The following is a 16,701-nucleotide window of genomic DNA, read 5'->3' as shown; positions in this document are numbered from 1 at the left end:
TTTTTGCTGGATTTTTGGATTTTTTTCAGACAAGGAAGCAATATTTTTTGGTGCCTGTAAATAAGAACAACAGGATGGTTAAATACAGGGGGTTACATTTAAAGAACTCCTCATGGGAAAACAGGAAAATTTCAGAATCTTATGTTTTTTTAATCATGCAGGACAGCAGTGATTCATTATGCAGATTAATGTGAAGACGCTGCGGTGTGGGGCATTGAGATAAATGTTGCGTTAATGTCAAATCTGCTCTGGGGTTGTGGTGTGTGTTCACATCTAATTATAACCGCCGTCAGCCAAAAACAAGAACATCTTTGCCTTCTCTACACAAAGGCCTAAATCGAAGTGCCTCTGCTCGCTCCTTTACTTAGGCCAAGCAACCGTCCGGGAGCGTGTACGGATCGCTGTGGTCAAAAAACAACGGTGCATTCACAGTGCACAACTGTGTACACACACACACACACACACACATTCTGTGAGCCTTCTTCTATCCCCGGGGCCTACTCTAAATAGCAGTCAAAGGGAGGGATTGTGGGGGAAGGAAGCGGTGGGGATGGTGGTGGGGGTGGGGTATGGGAGACACCAGAAAAAGATGCAAAAAGAAAGTGAGCTTGTGTGGACGATGCAACCGTGCACGAATGCTCAGACCAACTCGGCCAAGGTTGATAGAATTACCCAAGACGTAACTAATGTCTTCGTAAGAGGTTTGAAGCAGTGGGGGGGACAGGATGTTGGTGGGTCGGGGATGGTTTTTGAAGGCATTTTTAACGAGCAAGTGGTGGCCCCTGACCCTGTAATTGACATGCTTTTATCTCCACAAGCAGCAAACAGAAGATAGCAGGACTGCAGTGATTGCTCTTTGACACTGCTAATTAACCAGCCTCCTTCCTGTGCCTGCTAATGATGGTAGAACATCCATAAAATCTAGGAAATTGATCAGCATTTTTATAAAAACATCACCATGCACATCATTGATTTCATAGATGCATATATTGGGTATGAACTGAGCCTACTTTGGTATTGCATATGTTGGTACAGAGCTCCAAACTTGTCTCTTCAAGGAGCACAACTCTGCAGAGCTGCTTCAATAATTTACTGCCATCTTGCTAACAGCTAAACAACTCATGAGTTTGTGGGCCGATGCAAGGAGCCTCACATTTGATGCAGTTGTATTTGCAACCAAAAACGATCAAATAAGATGCAATGTGAGCATGTTTTCATGAGTGTGTGCATCACTCTTCCTATACGAGGGGGTGAATGTCACATTCAAGATGCCACACGCTGGCATGGGGCCTTAGATTGTCTATTCAACCTACTCTAAGTTACAACAGTAGTCTCAGTCAACTCTCCACCCTATTCAGGGCTACTTAGAGCCACAGGCTACATTTGTTGAATCGCTCTTTGAAATGGATATTTGTGCAATCCCTCGAAAAAAATGTTTTCTTGTCTGAAATCTAACACATTAAAAAACAATGTAGTCAAACTCGAGATTAAAATGGACAAAAAGCATGTATTTCAAATAGAGCTGTAATTGCAGAGAATTAATCTGCAACCATTTTAGAACCGATTAATTGCTGGATGGATTAGTTGTCGCAAATGATCTTGTTCCAGCTTCCAAATGAGAGAATGTGCTGAAATTCTCTGTTATATCAGCCTAAAGGGAGCTTCTTCAATTGTGCATTTCTTCAAAGTTTGTTGCCATTTTACAGGCAAACAACGGTAATGAAATGCAAAAGGTCAACTAAGCAATAATGGAAACGGTTGCAGCCTTGATTCCACCATGTGCTCTTAATACAATGGTTTAAGCATGATTTTTAAGTGAAAATGAGAAGATGATATAGCAGAAAACTACAGATTTGTAAATGAAGATTTGATATAGAAGAAGAGGTTAAGACCAGGACAAGATGACTAATAATTCTTTTTTGAGAAAGGTGGCAGGAACTTACTGGCAAAAGTAAAGACGTACAGCAGAGATGCTTCACCGCTGAATGTTTCATTTACTCTCAGCCAAATCTTGGCAGAACATCCGCAACAGACTAACAGCTACATCAGTGATGGTTATACACTGTACAAACAGGTGGAGGACAAGGAATAAGATGGTGCAGAGAGGAGACATCTCCACATTCGTACATAGAAATTATCATCCATCCTGGGGTGACCTGATAACCAAATAGTTGGGGCACACATTACAAGGCCACAAATGACTTTCTAGCCTGATTCCCAGCTGGCTTGCATATGATTCCCATGCTTTCTTTCTCCACATTTCCTGTCTCTCACCACCGTAATCGTCCAATAAAAGCAAAAATGCAAATATATATGTGTGTGTGTGTTTCACTATGACCACAACAAACCCTCTCGAAGTTATTTCCCTTCCAACCCACCATCATTCCAACTACTGACTCTGTCCCTGTGTGACATTTAGAGGGATGGTGTCATTGTCCGTCATCGCTTCCTCCTCCTCAGCTGCAACACAACATTATGGCTGCTGATCTCAGAGGAGCCGCCCATGAGACGAGAGGCTGATTATTACCACACCTCCCTGATGAGGACGTGCATGATGAGGGATTTCGGAATGGAAAAGACGGATGCATGTGTGGGATTTGAGGGGCGCTGGACACCCAGTTTAATCCAGCTGGGGGTGACGAGTGCTGCCGCCTCCATCCACTTGATAGTAATCACAGATCACACATACCCCACACACCCCCAGCCTGGGGTCAAAAAACTGCCTCTGTCCTGCACACAAATAAACTGCAAACAAAGCCTGCTGCTCTTCATGGCATTCCCCACAGACGGAGGGGAGGGATGAGGGAGACGGAGAGAGGGAGGAAGTCGCCAAGAGGGGGGAGGGACACAGAAAGAAGTAGGCTTCTATTAAAATGTTGCACAAAGTTGTGAGAAAATGTAGTAAATCTGGCAAATAAAGCAGCGCATGTTCAAAGAAGTGCTCATAACTTCAGTAGACACGTTAAGTCTTCCAGTTTGATCATTGTTAGCTCTTAAATTTGCTTCACACATCCTATTTGTCTAATTTTTATCATTTGTTCAACCGTAAAATGGCTTACAACTCAGCTATATGCGCAAAAATCAAGATATGGCATTTTTTGGAATTGTAAATGAGATGGCATTATCTGTAAAACACAAAACAGGTGGATGGAGGCTTACTCAGGGGAAACCACTTCAAAACAAAACTGTAAAAACGTGGCCTCTGTAGCCATTAGTTATCCACACCTACCTCTTACAAACAGCAGGGCCACAGCAAACAAACACCTGTTTCCTTCCTTGCTACTTGTCAAGTGAGCTCCCTAATACTGTACAGTTCAGTCATTCCAACCCGTTGGTCCTCTGGGCTGCTGCGACGTTCAATAAGACAAAGTGATGCGGAACAAAAAGCCCCGCTAAGAGGAAGGAACAAGTCTTTATCTGTATCCTTGTTTGTTTGGCTGCTGGCGTGTGCGCTGAGAGAGAGCAGCAGATTGTGTGACGGTCACCTGGATCACAGAAACATGTGATCTGAAGCACCAGCGCTAATCCTACCAACTCTAAGATTTTACAGCGTCCTCAAGTAGTACTTCAGCTGCTGTAACAGGTTTGAATCGCTCTATTAAAACATTCTTTTTAATTACGTTTCTCGTTGCAATAAAACAACAAAACTAATCAGCAAAAAGGCAATCACGACTGCCGGGAAAAGGGTAAAGAACGCCAATGCACGTCACAGATTCAGCCTCCACAGCAGGGGTGTCAAACATGCGGCCCACGGGCCAAAAGCGGCCCTCCAGAGGTTCCAATCCAGCCCGCAGGAAGACTTTGGGAAGTGTAAAAAGTTACAGAGATGACATTAACTGCAATTTGTAGATTTATAAAACTACAAACTTAAAATAGTTCCTGGACCTTGACGAGTTGTTTTTCATCATAAAGTAAAATTCTACATTGCTCATTGTTCTTTTGTCATTTTGTGTCTCATTTTTGTAATACTTTGTCTTGATTTTGTTGGGTTTTGTTGTCTTTTTTGTCTGATTATTGTCATTTTGTTTCTCGTTTTTGTCGTTTTGTGTTATCTTTCTGTCTCACTTCTGTATTTTGTTCGATTGTCATTTTGTGTTTTGATTTATACATTGTTTTGTGTATCATTTTGTTTCACACTTTTGTCATTTTTTTTTATCTCGTTTTGTGTCCATTCTTTTGTCATTTTGCAACTTTCCTGTCAAAATTTTTTCTTTTTTTGTTTTGTTTCGTGTCATTTCTCTCATTTTTCATCATTTTGTTTCTCGCTTTTATCATTTTGTGTCTCATTTTTATAACATTTTGTCTTGCGTTTGTTGTTTTCTGTCTTTTTAAAAGTATAATACTATATTGTTCAGTTCCAGATAACTGTGACTAAATATTCTGTCTTTGTAGACAATCTGTGAGTCGTAATCTGTAACTGATAAACTGACACATAATGTTGTTGAAGTTGAATTTATCTTTCTTAATAACTTTGTTTGTTCATAATGTTTTGTGAAAAGATGGGAATATTTTCTGAATACGCTTTTTTTGCACTAAAACAAGAGAAACATAAGGAGTTGTGGTTATTTATAGGTTATTATGCTAGGATTTTACTGGTCCACTTGAGATCAAATTGGGCTGAATGTGGCTCCACATGAGGTTGACACCCCTGCTTCTATACGTTGTAGATGTGTAGGTTCATACCTCCCCCTATTCTTCATGTAACCACTGACGCACACAACATAAACATGCAAACACTCAAACTTTGTCCTTCCCATGGTGCACCCAGGCTCGGAGGAACTCGGCCCCCTGGGGACGGACAGATTAACACATGACAGAGCTTGTTAACCCTGGACAAAGAGAGATGCTAATCTTGTACAGTCGGCCTCGGCTGTCCTCAAACAGTGCACAGACAGAGAGAGAGAGAGAGAGAGAGAGACGGAGAAAGACGAGAAAGAACAAGGGAGGAATATGTAAGCGAAACAGAGGCCTCAGTATGTCCCAGAAACTAGACAATACTGTGGGGAGGCAGGGCTGGAGGGTCTATCAGCCCCAAAACAATAAGGGTAGAGACAGAGCCCGACAACAAACAAGGCCCCATCGGCGAGGGCCCTACTACCGCCTGGCTGAGCTCCACCGCCTGCAGGGACGACCAGCAGGGCAGCACAGAGCTCAACTCTGTGGATATTGATCGCATGGGAGAAAGTGGGGAGTCGGGCAGGCAGCTCCACAGATGGCTGGGACAGAGAAAAAGACGGAGACAGACAGAGGAAGTGCATTAGTAAGGCAGGTTCCTCTGATGCTGTTAGCCGCCTCCCTTGGGAGATATAAGAGATAGCCATGACATGGTTTTAGCAGAGGACAATTTAAAAAAGGAGGGGGCTGGGTAGAAAGGGACAGAGACGGGGAGAACCAGCGAGGAACAGGACGGCAAGAAAGGAGACAGACAGAGGACCCAACAGAGAAACTAAGGCTAATTTGTAACTTGAAGAGCTGCTGGATCATCTCCATAATGGGCCGTCTGCCCACAAACAAGCTCCTCTCTGGGGGTAAATGAGATCAGGCCGGCCCAGGACCAGCTGGTGGCTTGGATCAATGACACAAGACAGAGCAGATCCAGAGATGGAGGAAGAGGACAGGACCCAGGCATCTGGACAGGATGGCAGGAACACGCCTGAGAAGCTCCAGCGCTCTCTCGAGACTTTGCACAAGGCCACAGTCACTCACATGCAAAGTACAAGTGGAAAGACCGTGTCCATAAGAGGATTATGTTCTCCTGTTTGAAGTGGAACAAGGCACGTTCCAGATGGAATCTGACCTCTCGCAGGATGGCGGACAGGTTGGGTGGTTGACCAGATCAGCGACTACTAACTAGAGCTTTCTAAGAACCAAACCTCGAAGCAGACATCTGGCATTGAAACATCACAACATCTGCCCACAAAATGCAACAAACCCGTCTTTTACCACATCTACAACCACAGAGACGTATATTTAGCACCTCACAGGCAGCCGATGATGTATCTTTACAGCAGGCAAAGCGAGATCTGCCTCTCAACAGAGGAAACTGATACGACAGAGGAATAACTTGGCCCCACCAGTTGCTTATAGTAAAAGACTTTATCATTCTGTCAGCACCAATGTCTGGCAGAAATGCCTATCATTCCACACGTGGGTATAGTGTGGCAGCCTCTGACATAATCTAGACCACAGCAGCCACAAAGAAAACATGCAGCAGTACTGACACTACTGCCTTTAATCTGAAAGTGTTAAGAGCAGATCTAATGACTGACAGAACAACTGTAATTTTTGAGTTAAGTTTTATCATCTCCAAGACGACATTGTACCAAACAGCAAAGCACCACCAACACGCTGTGCCGTGAAAAATTTGGTCTTCGAGCCAAGCAACAGGGCTGTGAACCCTGTCCATTATCCATCCTCCCACTGGAGGAATTCAGAACGTCCAAACACAGCAAATTACTGCAGCTGCTGGCAAATACAGCCTCAAAACCGCACCGCCAGTTGCCAACTGCATGCCCTGACAACTGTGACACCACCAACTGAGGCTCCTATCAGAAACGGGAGTGCAGGGAAAGTTTATCTCTGCTTTATCTTCACTCTGCAAAATCAGTCTACTGCCAATGGCCGTTTCCTCGAGCCTCAATCACCCGGAAAGCAGAAGGAAACTCAGCCAAACGCTCTTTCTCTTGGTGTTCTGATAATCTCAAAACAAGAAACTATTGTGCAGTTGTTGCCATGGATTAAAACATAGCTTTGGAGGATGGCTGTAATTTTTAATGACGCCAAGGAGCGCAAGGAGCACGGGTTCAGGCTGGAAAAAGCTCGATGACCAGAGGCACAGGCTTGCCCTTGTCACTGCTGAGAAGTTCAGAGCTGGGGGATTTTATTCTGAGTCACATACCCACCAACACCAGTCCTTAGGCTAAGGGCGAGCTGACACATACGTCCATTAAAGCAGCAATCATCGCCCGACCCTCCATCCATGCCTCGGAGATGACTGGCCAAAGCACGGGTCAAGAGGCCTGCTTGGGGCAAAATAAGTCATTAAAATTTAAATTGTCCTGATATACAAGCTTATGAGAGACATTGCATTTAATAACAGTGGCACCAATCCTCAGAGGTGCTGCAGCAGAAGAAGAAAACCCACTTTCTATAAATAAAATGTCGGAAAATTATGAAAAAATACTAAGAGCCCAAGGTAAAGACTCTGTCTTTTTCATCCAACAACCAAAGAAATTAAATTTTCTGTCAGTACTCATAGTGAATAGTAAATCATGCACTATAGGACAAATAAAAAGGGTAAATTCACTCATTTGAGAACCTTAAATTGGCAAATGCTTGCCATTTTTGCTTGAAATAATTATTTAATGGGGTAACTGTTTATTATCTAATGGAAATAATGCATCACGAACAACATTAAATGACAGAAATAGTGAAAAACACCAGCTACCTAGAGGCTAAGCTGATGTTTTAAAATGAGAATATGCATTTGGGAGCAGCATCTGTATCAGTAATATGAGATATTATTACTCTAACCCTCCTGTTGTCCTCATTTACAGGCACCAAAAAACATTGTTTCCTCATCTGAAAAAAAATCTGCAAAAAAATTCCCTCGAATTTCTGAAAATTTGCAAAACCTTCAGGAAGAAAATTCCAATAATTCCTTAAAAATTGTATTTAAAAAAAATCCCCAAATTTGGCAAGAAAATTCTTGATATTTTTTTTAAAAAATGAGTAAAAATCTCCCAAAAAAAATCCTAAAAATATCTAAAGTGATTATATATATATCAGTAAAATTTCTTATACTTTCTTTAAGAACATTAAAAAAAATCAACCAAAATCCAGTGAAATTTGCTGGATTTTGGTTGATTTTTTTGTGACTGTTCTTAAAGAAACATTTTTAACGTTTCATTTTTTCTACCAAAAAATGCTCAAAAATTTCCCAAAAATGTTGAAAATGTGGACATCAGAAGTTTCACTGTGAAAATATGCTTTTGTTCCACATTTTTAGACTTTAAATGGGTCAATTTTGACTCGCAGGACGACATGAGGGTTAAACATCACTGATCACAATCGACCAGCTATCTGATTATTAATCTTCAGCACCTCATTGATTGATTTAGTCACTTGATTTAATTATTTCTTGCTTATTATTTAACATACGTTCATTCTACATATGGATTATTATTCCATTTCTCAGTGCGCCGGGGTAACTAACGCTGTAGACACCCACACCCTTAATTCCAGCTCAGTGACAAGCGACAGAGTGATAATAAAAACACACTGACAACACAATGAAAAGGAGATTACTCCAGCCGATTTTTTGTAATTTTTCACACTCCACAGTGACAAGAAGATTATTGCATCTGATTTTTTTTTCATATTTGTCTCACAAACACAATCAAGTTAACTTCCTTACAAATCCTCTCCACACACACACACAATGCCTCCGGCTGTAATCCATATCCTCCGACTGATAATCTCTCTACAATAACTTCATAAAACAGACTGCTGTTTTTAATGGCAGCCAAATTTAATTTCTCGTGATTGCATTAGGCCGCCTGTCTGTCCTCCATTTCCCTGCCTCATCCACCAACACTGTGAGTCAGCCATTCTCTCATCCATGGAGGGGGTGGAGGACTCGCTGATGGCTTTAGCCCACCTCTGACTTAAGAGTCCTGGAGTAGTCTCCAAGCCCCTGCATGGCCGGGGCTTTAAAAGTGTTCCTATTAGTTGCCCTGGGATGCCATTTGCTCGGGATGACATCAATACATCACGGTCGATCAGGTCACATTATTGACCAGCTCCCTGCCCACGGTGGCCACAAAAGCTTGGAGACGATTTGTGCCACCTCAAGGGAAGAGAATGGAGGTTTTATAAACGCTTCCATATTTTGTTTATTAAATGTTTTTTGGCCAGGCTTTGGGAACTGGCAGTGTGTTTTCTCCTCTCTATTGTTCTACAGAGAGGAGTGTAATCTGTCTCACCCCAAAAAAAGAGTCAGCCAGGGAGCAGCTTCACCCCTCCAGCCTTTACACCACAATAGCTGATCACTTCTGGGGGTGACATTAATCACCTCTGATTACATGCCAGCTTCACACTGTGCAAAACTCTCTGAGAGATATTTAAGCTTCACACGCTCCCTCCAGCATCTGAGGAGGGCTGGGTGGCTGCTTTAACACCCTGCAAATGCCCCCAAAGTTATTCAGTTAAAGTTAAAATGAAAACCGAGCCGGCATCTGTGAATTTATGAGCAGAAAATCCGCCTGCTTCTGCTCCCGGAGGCGACATTTCTGAGCACTCCACAGCCACTTGGCCCATCACAGAACAATGGGCATCCGCGACGGAGGATGGAGAAAGGAGGGGAGATGAGGAAAAGTTTAGCGTGGAAAAAGGCGACAAAATGGCCACACGGACACAGGAAGAGGTTTTCTAAATGAAGCAGAGCACACATTGAAATTAATTAGGCTGCTTTAGGCTGGGCTAACAGGTCTGTGGAGCACTTCCAGTCACCACGCAGCCCTGCCACCGCCCCATCAGCCTCTCTCCCCTGAAACCAAAGTGACTCAGAAACGGAGCGACTCATCGACAAAAAAGATGAGGCGACACTTAAAACACAACCTTTAATTCAATTTCAACTTAACGTTTACAGAAATAACCCTTCACACAAAGAGAACACCTACCTCCAGGGCGCTGCTTGGTGTGAAAATAAGGAAAGACACGTAGTAAAACCCGCTAATTAGCCGCGCAGTTAGTTACAAACTGAGGCTAGCATGCTAGCTAAAAGCTAAAAGAATCTCGACCTTACCCGTCAGTGTAGCGGCAAAGCTAGTGAGAAATCCTCTCCAGCTACGCCCAGTGTTCAACCAGACCGGGTCCTCGAGTCAGGGGGTAGTAGGGGGGAAATACAGAAAGTACAGGGATGAGGATTAAAACCGGGAAGGAGAACCGCCGGTGATAACGGAGCGGAGCGATTCCGAGACGAGCCAACGGCGAAGAAACTTCTGCGTCTCGAGCGATGCACGTTGAGAGGAAGAAAGAGGAGAAAGAGGCTTCGGTCCGCTACACAGACCGGTGAACGATGGATGGACAGGCGGAGGAGAGGGCTGCCGCTGCCTTCATGGACCGCCGGGAGTGTCGGAAACCACAGCTCTACACCCGAAAACACAGGAGTGGCAAAAAAGCTATCGCCTGCCATAGACTGTTAACCCTTCTCTTGTCTTCATTTATAAACATCAAAAAATATTGTTTCCTTGTCTAAAAAAATACATATATTCAGCAAAAATTCCCCAAATTTCTGAAAATTTGCAAAACCTGAAGGAAGAAAATTCCAAGAATTTAAAAGAAATTAAAAATTTTATTCAAAAAATCCCCCAAATTTGGCAAGAAAATTCTTGTACATATTTTTTAAAAATGAGTAAAAATCTTCCAAAAAATCCTAAAAATATTTAAAATTATTACACATGCATCAGTTAAACTTCAAATATTAAAACACTTCAGGAAGAAAATTCCAGTAATTCCTTAAAAGTTTTACTTTAAAATATCCCCCAAATTTGGTAAGAAAATTCATGTACATATTTTCAAAAAATGAGTAAAAATCTTATTGAAAAAACCTAAAAATATCTAAAGTGATTACACATACATCAGTAAAACTTCAAATATTAAAAACCTTCAAGAAGAAAATTCCAATAATTCCTTAAAAGTTTTACTTAAAAAATCCCCCAAGTTTGGCAAGAGAAGTCTTGAAATATTTTCACAAAATGAATAAAAATCTTTTTTTTAAATCCTAAAAATATCTAAAGTGATTACATATATATCAGTAAAACTTCCAATATTTTCTTTAAGAACATTCACATAAAAATCAAACAAAATCCAGCGAAATTTCGCTGGATTTTGTTTGATTTTTGTGAATAAATAAATGAATGAATGAATCTGGATCTCCAGAAAAAGTGTAATTAAGATGCCGTTTGAATAATGCATGGTATGGAAGAACAGGGTGTCGGCTTCATTAGCAGCTTTATTCCAGTCGTGACTACAGGTAGCGGCACGCCTAAACGCAGCCTTTGTTTTAAAATGTCATCAGTCATACTCGTCTGACAAGTGTACTTCCACCAGAGTGGCATCCACCCTGCTACATTGGTCATCTGTGGGTGTTACAAGACAGAAAAATGAACAAAGACAAATTTAGGCAGAGTAATAACTGTGAACAAAACTTATTCTGTTCAGTCAAACAAGTAGGCACTGCTAGACTTTGCATAATATTAATTAACTTTTGTGTCGTCCTGCAGGTCAAAACTGGCCCATTTTAAAGTTTGAAAATGTGGAAAAATATATATTTTCACAGTGAAACTTCTGATGTTCACATTCTCAACATTTTTTGGGAAATCTTTGAACATTTTTGATGGGAAAAGAAATGTTAAAAATGTTTCTGAAGAACATTCACAAAAAAGTCAACAAAAATCCAGCAAATTTCTCTGGATTTTGTTTGATTTTTATGTGAATGTTCTTAAAGAAAATATTAGAAGTTTCACTGATGTATATGTAATCATTTTAGATATTTTTTGGATTTTTTTGGAAGATTTTTACTAATTTTTTGAAAATATTTACAAAAATTTCCTGCCAAAATTGGAGATTTTTTTAAATAAAACTTTTAAGGGAGACTTAAGAAATTAAGGAATTATTGGAATTTTCTTCCTGAAGGTTTTGCAAATTTTCCAAAATTTGGGGAAATTTTTTTTGCTTAGTGTTTGGATTTTTTCCGGACAAGGAAACAATATTTTTGGTGCACGTAAATGGGGATAACAATAGGGTTAAAGTCCCGTCTTGTTCGCTTTCTCTGCTCCATCATTTTACAGGAAACTACATAAATGGCGAGCATAATAAATAGCTGTTTCAAATATTGTCTACCGCAGTAACACCCACCCTCCCACCACACAAAAATAACTTGTAATCGGATAAATATGTTGAACTGCAGGTTTGTCTCAAGTAAACACACAGAAAGCCCCAACTGGCCTCAGAAACAGGAGCTAACAATGCGTCCTTGAAGGCAGCATTCACCACGACAGCGCGCCATGCTGAAATTGAAAGGAGTGAATAGCGAATAGCAGAGGAACTCTGCTTTTTCTAAGAGCAGCCAATCACCTCCCGGGCTGGGGGATTATTCAAATTAAGGATGATGTCACCTCTTGCAAGTCACCCTACTCTCTTGTCCGAGTTTCTCCCGGTTGTCTGTTGCCCTCCCTCTAGGCCCCTACACCCCTTTCTCTCCTCTGTTCAAACCCTTTTCTTCCATTCTCCATGCCTGACTGCACACACACACACACACACACACACACACACACACACACACACACACACACACACACGCACACACACACGCACGCGCTCTTTAACCGCGCATTACTGCTGCACCACATGCATCAAGTTGCCTGCATTGTCTGCCTTCAATGCTACTGTTGCATCAAGAATTCAGGATTGCTCAACACATTTCAGACCTGTTGATTGTAAAACTGCAATTAAAAATACTTTTCGTGATTCTGGCCTGAAGGACGTGAACTATTTTCATATTAACATGCAATCCTGCCATTAGTATGTCTATTTGATTGATGGTCTTGCACATTCTTTTGTTTCTTTTGTCTTAAAAGTCACATTTGCGCCATGCGGATTTAAAATGCGCACCTGCTTCCAACTTCACAGACAGGGTGAGAAGATTTCAAATTGGGAGATGCTAATTGAAAAGGAGAAGACAAGAAAGTCAGCAAGGAGGAGCAAATGGAGAGTCTCCCTGGCTCTCAGCTCAGATGTGTGTTTTCTCTCAGTCACAATTAGGTAGCGAAGGGCGTTGTTTCATCGCTTTAAAAGCTTTTGTTTCTGTGTGCCGAGCTCCTCACCAGAACAGGGCTTTTCATCAGAGACAGTCTGGGTGGGCATGCCTCCTGTCTGCCTGTCTGTTTATCTGTCTGTCTGTCTGTCTGCCACGCTGCTGCTCAGCTCCCAGCAGCCGCCTGCCCCTGTCTACATGAGCCAGGCTTTTGTGTGCTGTGTCTGTTCTGGATGGGCTTCTTTTCATGTCCAGCCCGTGGTGAGCTCCTCTCTTTCCAAGAACTGCAAAAGGGGATTTCATCTTGCATTTCTTGTTTGAGCTCTGGGTGGAAATGCATGGCACAAAGCTGAATCCATACACCGCACATGCACCTGATCGCATAAAACACACACACAAAAAAACAGCGATCTCTTATCTCGTTCGGTCAGATTTCCAGAGGAAGCTTTGTTTGTGTTCCTCTCACTAATGTCGGACCACTCTGCCCATTGCTAAGAGGGGTTCACCTCAAATAATTTAGCTCCTTCTTGCTCTCGCTTAAGTGCTGCTACTGAACAATGCCACTTGTTTGGTGGAAATCATAATTAAAGGTCACGCCATGCCCGCGGAAATATCTGCAGGATCAAATCAAGTGTTCCAAATAGCTGGTGAGGGTTGAAAATGTCACCCACGTACTGTAGATGTGTGTGAATTTCACTGCATGCAGGTGTGTGTGCAAACACATGAAAGACGTGGAAGGAGACCAGGAAGAGGGCGGGGCCTCTGGGGCACTCCATGCCTCCTGACTCGACGCTGACGGACGTATTGGCATGGTCAACCAGGCGCAACAAAGAGAGGAAGGTGTTTTTTTCACGCAGGCGGTGGTGTGCGGCAGCGGATACAGGAAGGGGCAGGGCAGTGTACCCCGCTGCACAGTTCCCGTGTTATTTATCTCATTGTTTTTTCCGCACAGCCCGCGGTCCAGCTGGGGCGGCCACGGCACAAAAAGGGCTGGCGCTCTGTCAAGCCCCAGAACCTGGCCTCCAGTCAGGAGTCTGCTACCTTTTGACGAACTCTTGCACAACACATCGTGGCAGATACAGACACGCTTTCATTATGTATCGTTTATTCCAGCATCAGATTGCACAGAGGCCTGAATCTCCTGCCACCCAAGAAAGCAGCTGGTACTGAAAGACACACCCATCAGACAGGCAGGCAGGCAGGCACACACTGTCGCCATGTTTTATACAGAGATATTCACAAAGCAAACCCCACGTAGCACAAGTGGCTATAAGAGGTATTGATGAAGTGTAAACTAACTCACAAATCAAGGGCCAGAGTCTGAGATTTAACCGTAGGGGTGTCATGATATCGGCTTTTTGTTGCCAGTATCCGGTACGCCGATATTGTCCAACTCTCAATTTCTGATTCCGATATTAACCGATACCGATATATGTGGGCTATTTAACTAATTTCAGGTAATATCACATATCTCCTGTCATGGAATTAACACATCATGTCTAATTTTATTGAGATACACCATTGGATGCATTCTCAAAAGCAACAAGGCTTTCCAAATGTAAACATTGTCCGTGCAAAATAAGAAAACTACTTCAACTTAAGTGGAAAAAATGCCTTTTAAAAAAAAAATTGTCTCAAAGAACAGTTCACACTCCCCCTCCCTCTATGAGTCTATTACAATGTGGCAACTATGCTGTACAATTTTGAAAACTATCGGCGAAATCCAAGCATTATTTTATCAGTTTTCATGATATGCAACAAAAAAAATAACGGTATTGACCGATATTACATTTTTATGCCGATAATATCGGTGGGCTGATATTATCGGACATCCCTACTTGACTGTGTCCATCCATCCATTCTCTATACACCACTTTATCCTCACTAGGGTCGTGGGGGGTGCTGGAGCCTATCTCAGCTGACTCGGGAGAAGGCAGGAGACACCCTGGACAGGTCACCAGTCTGTCGCAGGGCTACATATACAGACACACAATCACACTCACATTCACACCTACGGGCAATTTAGAGTACTCAGTTAACCTCAGCATATTTTTGGACTGTGGGAGGAAGCCGGAGTACCCAGAGAAAACCCACGCATGCACAAGGAGAACATGCAAACTCCATGCAGAAAGATCCCAGGCCCACCCCGGGATTTGAACTGGGGATCTTCTTGCTGCAGGGCGAAATTGCTAGCCACTATTCCACTGTGCAGCCCTACTTGACTGTGTGCAGATGTTAAAGATCTTCAAAAAAATCACCAAGATAAATCAGCATGGATCTATTGTCGATATTGTACGTGTATCTACAGATACTCGCACAATACCATCAAAACATCAGCGATTATGAGAATCTTCATCATTATTTAAATTCATACACATGACTACTGTGGTGGTTGATGACCTCCAACCAGAATTAACTCATGCATGCAAGTGGAAAGTAGCTTTTGGGCTGATTTGAAATTGGTTTTGAACGAGTTTTGGACTCGGTTTCAGTCAGTGCTTTATGGCTAGTTTCAGACTAACTTCTGGGCCAGTTTTAAACTTGTTCTCGACTTGATTTATAATTTTAGGACGGAAAGCACACAATGTCAGTGGATGTGGATAGGTGCTTGGTTGTTCCACCGGGTTGAGCCTCTTCCTGTTTAGTGCTGTGGGGACCAGGTACGGTTCATGTTAAAGCAGAGAGCATTGTGATAGTTTGTGAGTGGTTTGTTGCAACATGAATGCAGTTAACCAGCTAAAGAATAAACTGCAAGGCCCTGCCCTGCAGCCTGTTTTCTCAATGGGACGTTCTAATCAGCTTTAGCTTGAAACCTGATGATGACCAGGGCAGGCAGGCCAGTTCCTGTCAGTCTGATTCTAAGTGCTTCGTCTCAGCCCTTGTAGCATCCTTGAGTGAATAATGCATGTAGGTAGTGAGGATATTGGACAGCTATACCACTCCACTCCACTAAGAGGAATGAGTGTGCACATATCTGCCTTAATCTTCATCTTTTCCATGCGCTCTCTCATTTTCATTCATTCACGTCTTGAGCGTTTTCTTAAGCCGGAACAGCCTGCCTCCTCTTCCATTTACCTTGAGATATAAGATGGTTTGTGATAATAACAGGCTTGGAGGTTGGGTAGTTTGCTCAGCACAGCTCAGATAATGTTTCCTCCCCTCCTCCTCCTCACAGTGTCAGTGTTTCACCTTCTGATTGCATTGATTTCCTGTGATCGGTTGGCTGGTGGCTGCAGACGGAGCAGCTCTCTCCCTCTAGTGGTGTCAAACCACCACGACACATTAGAGGTGCTTCCTCAATACAATGGATTGGAAGGTTTTATTATGGGCAGACTAAGGCACACCTGTGCACTAATCATGGTGTCTAATCAGCATCTTGATATGGCACACCTGTGAGGTGGGATGGATTATCTCAGCAAAGGAGAAGTGCTCACTATCACAGATTTATGAACAATATTTGAGAGAAATGGTGATATTGTGTATGTGGAAAAAGTTTTAGATCTTTGAGTTCATCTCATAAAAAATGGGAGCAAAAACAAAAGTGTTGCGTTTATATTTTTGTTGAGTATAGATAGATAGATAGATAGATAGATAGATAGATAGATAGATAGATAGATAGATAGATAGATAGATAGATAGATAGATAGATAGGCCTTGCTATATACACACAATGAATAATTAGCCAGATTAACACGCAACTTAAACAAGTTTAAAAATTAAAGAATCAGATGGAGGATTAAAAGTTAGAAGTTAAAAATCAGAAATAAACAAAGAGAGAGACGACATCACACCAAGGAACCAGGCAGTTAAAATTAAAATAAAACAAGAGTAAACATCTAAAATAAACAGGAAAAAAAACACAAAATAAAACATGAGAACTAATT

At 42.2% G+C, this 16,701-nt stretch overlaps 1 protein-coding gene across 1 annotated transcript in view; it reads right to left on the bottom strand.

Moving 5' to 3' along the window:
* The window catches only part of prr36b (proline rich 36b), a 39,961-nt gene extending 29,828 nt beyond the window's left edge, over positions 1 to 10,133 (bottom strand). Inside the window, 1 exon segment of the mRNA XM_051941484.1 lies at positions 9,806 to 10,133. The gene's annotated coding sequence lies outside the window, so the exon portion shown is untranslated.
* Between the last annotated feature and the right edge of the window lie 6,568 nt (positions 10,134 to 16,701).

Source organism: Acanthochromis polyacanthus, chromosome 21 (genome assembly GCF_021347895.1).
Source record: "Acanthochromis polyacanthus isolate Apoly-LR-REF ecotype Palm Island chromosome 21, KAUST_Apoly_ChrSc, whole genome shotgun sequence".
In the NCBI taxonomy this organism is placed as follows: domain Eukaryota; kingdom Metazoa; phylum Chordata; class Actinopteri; family Pomacentridae; genus Acanthochromis; species Acanthochromis polyacanthus.
The sequence above is the reverse complement of the archived record's forward strand: the minus strand, read 5'-3'. Positions and strand labels throughout refer to the sequence as shown.